Consider the following 3947-nt stretch of genomic DNA (forward strand, 5'->3'; position numbering starts at 1 on the left):
ATGAGAATCGGTTGAACGGTGTAGAAGTTGATATGCTGTAGCGCCATCTAGTGGCTAGTTACAGCAAAGCGGATACCACAAAAACCTTCTCCATGAAAAACCACTTACATGTACCAAATTTCATGGTGATCGGTCAAGCGATTTCGGAGTCTATCGATCACAGATATATATACCAACATCCATCTATATATATAAAAATGGATGTTGGTATATATATCTGTGATCGATAGACTCCGAAATCGTTTGACCGATCACCATGAAATTTGGGACATGTAAGTGGTTTTTCATGGAGAAGGTTTTTGTGGTATCCGCTTTGCTGTAACTAGCCACTAGATGGCGCTACAGCACATTAACTTCTACACCGTTCAACCGATTCTCATAAAAATTGGTACACGTTGGCATTTGACTATGGAGAATATTTTCGCCCTATCCATTTTGCTGTAACTCGCCACTAGATGGTGCTACAACACATCAACTTCTATACCAATCAACCGATCCTCATGAAAATTGATATACGTTGGTATTTGACCATGGAGAATATTTTCGCGTCATCGATTTTGCTGTAACTTGCCACTAGATGGCACTGCAGCACATCAACCTCTCTGTTAAAGTATTATGAACTTAGAGAATCAGCGGCACCCATATATCTAATACTACTATATTGCTATCAGGCCTCAAAAGAGTCCGAAAACACAACGGCAGAGCAATACATCGGACCTCTTTGTCTCTCTATAGTACCAAACAGTACTGCTCATATACTCGTACTTGCTTGATTTTTAATCGATAACGTGACTAGATGTGTTTTGACATTTCATACGTTCGCTTCTATTTTGTGTACGTACGCACAGACCCTCGGTACTTTTCTAGACAGAAAACAATATCTTCCGTCTCCCTTTGTCCGTGAACACCGTTTCTATGTTACTTCTGAAGAGTTAGCAAGTATTAGATATATGGCGGCACCAATGACAGCATTGTTTTCGTTGGTATTACAACAAAAATCGTATTGACCGCAAAATAAAATCATTAGTGATGTTCACTGTCTACAATCCTCAGTAATAACAAAGAGTGAATTACTAGAGATTATTGAAAATGCCATCCAAAAAATCAAACTGATTCCGCGCATTCCAATGGTTCGTACTGATTTGCCCTTTACATTCAAACGACTACAGTTTCCTGTGCGTCTTGCTTTCTCGATGGCAATCAACAAAGCCCAAGGGCAGTCTCTGCGCGTTGCCGGATTAAATTTAGGAAATCCATGTTTTTCGCATGGTGAACTGTATGTTGCTTGCTCCAGAGTAGGAATTCCAAAAACTTTGTACGTCTATACACCAAATCGAAAAACCAAAAATATTGTTTACCCACTAGCGTTACGATAGATGTTAGTATTGATTAAAATGTGTTCAAGTTGTTTCAGTTATAGTGGACCAAAAGCTATAAGGTTATATGGCCATCATAAAATCATCCCATTGTGTCGAAGTTAAGTTGTTTACAATAGAAAAGGTTTTAGGGTCGTAAATAACGTGTCCAATGGAGCTCGACCGGCTGTTGTGGTTTCGTTCAGGGGCGGCTTTCACTAAATATGTAAATCCACCACTCCACTATTTCTTTACTACCTGCAGCCGCTGAGGGTTCCGAAATCACCACTCGCTTTGAAAGCCGGCCCTGTTAAATATGAGCAAGAAATGTTGAGAAGACGATTTATTGCCAACCGGTAAGCTTAGTGCGAACCACACAAAGGGGGTACTTATTTGCGGTCAACTACTTTTATAATGGTCATATAACCTTATACCTGTTGGACTAGCATATATAGCGAATACAATAGTCAAAAATTTTGTTCATTCACGTGAATTACTAATACAAAAATGTGTACATTGTGTATACTAATGAAAATAAATGGAATAGCATCAATATGAGTTATCTTATTATTCAGTTTTCTACAACACATTCTGCGCTCCAGACCATACATTTATATCCACATATATACAAAGTAAATATATACACAAGCAGGACAACGTCTGCCGGGTTCCGCTAGTTTATATATATATAGATATGTTCGGAAAAAATGCAAAATTTTGAAGAAAATTTGAAAGTTTAGGTCTTGCAAAAAATACAAAATTGACTACATCTTGCAAGTAGTTTGTTGGTCCCCTCCAAAAATTTCATGACGTCATCTAAAAATTTTGTGAAATCAATCCTGTCTAAAATGCACAAAATGTAGATAACACATCTAAGCATATGATTTACACTTTGTCTTAAAAACTAAAAGAAACCAATTGCTCTTATTAAATTTAGTACGTGCAATAAAGTTCTTAGCAGTCTCGTAGATCGCCAAACAAAATTTGTGCATTGATCCCCACGAACACTTTGTAACGTCACTTCAAACGTTTCCGAAGAAAATATTCCTGTTTAAAATATGTCAAAATAATGTGCGTCCTTACGCGTGGTTTATGAAACCATATTCTTACGAAAATTTCTTCTCAAAGAAATTTGTATGAAATAAAACCTGCACCCTACACACTATGTCTACAATTCTCTAACACTCTATTTTTTTGTATCGCTTTTTAACTATTTTTTCCTGACTTTAGTTTTTATCAAGTTGTGATTATGTGTAGATTATAAATCCATCCATATTTTTAAACATATATACATACATACCTACAGGTGTTTAAGAAATACCGCATCAACTCAACGGTACATTATTAAAAAATCCCTAACGTCAATGTAACGTTCACTTACAAAAACAAAATATCAATGTTGACAGATGGATCAAAAAACTTGAAAAATTAGCCACTGTTGTTCAAATTCATAGTAAACAATCTTTAAGTTTCCTGTTATATCATAAAGTGAAGCAAACAATGGACAAGATACTCGTATCTCCAAAATTATTTTGAATTATGGAAGTCCGATCGATTTCACATACCCAACACAAAATTGTGAATTAAAATATGGTGAAGTTTCGAAAAAAAATAAAATTTAAAGGGATATATCTTCTACATTTGGACAAAAGAATGTTTTAATATATTTTTCCTCTGCTCCATAAACAGTCCTGAATAATTTGTCATAGTGTCAATGTGAGCAATTTTTTAAACACCCTGTATAAGTATGCAGGTAAATTACATTAGACATGCACCAGGTCACGAGTTTTGAAGGGCAGGGAAAGTGATGTCTAAATTCTTTAGACCCAATGTTTTAAGCTACCTGGACATATTTCGTAAACTTCAGTGCTTATAATCATAATAAATAGATACGTGGATGAAGTGTTACAATTTCATAACGTCTATTGGAATGATTATTAAATTTTTCCACTAGTACATCTACAGCAACGCTAGTTACCGATGCAGTGTATTTGGTGGCAATAAGGATTATGGCTTAAAAATTACTGAAATTGTATTAATACTAACTACTGATTATCTTTTCAGGGCTGAATCACTAAACAGAAAGTGTTAACCTTATAATATCTTAAAAATATTCGTGAAGAGAAAGCGAACACAAAAAAAATCAGTTATTTTATTCCGACATGTCAGTCTGTAATTAAATCCGCCTAATTTAAGAACAAGTTGTTATCTCACATACCTGATTTACTTACTTAAGTTAGCTCTGGTTACTATTTAGCTTTAAAAATTACATCGCAGTCAAAGTTTTCGAACACTACAAAACGGTTATTTTAGAAACTTTAGGGAAAGGATAACGACATTAATAATCCGTTGGACAGATTCTTTGAAATTCAAAAAAAGATATTAAACGACAAAAATAAATCTAAAAATTACATTTCTTCATTATCAAGTAGTAAATTTTCAAACGTCCCCCATATTTATAACGAATATTTGAACTGCGACTTGTTTACTTAAAACTAAAATAAATATCCTACACGTGCAAAAAATATGTAGACGAAATTTAACAAAAGTTGCAGTCAACACCCCCACATGAAATTAATTCTGATATTATAC

The sequence above is a fragment of the Zophobas morio genome, unplaced genomic scaffold (genome assembly GCF_036711695.1).
Source record: "Zophobas morio isolate AGI-343-1 ecotype UQ-CSIRO unplaced genomic scaffold, CSIRO_AGI_Zmor_V1 ptg000021l, whole genome shotgun sequence".
NCBI classification, from domain to species: domain Eukaryota; kingdom Metazoa; phylum Arthropoda; class Insecta; order Coleoptera; family Tenebrionidae; genus Zophobas; species Zophobas morio.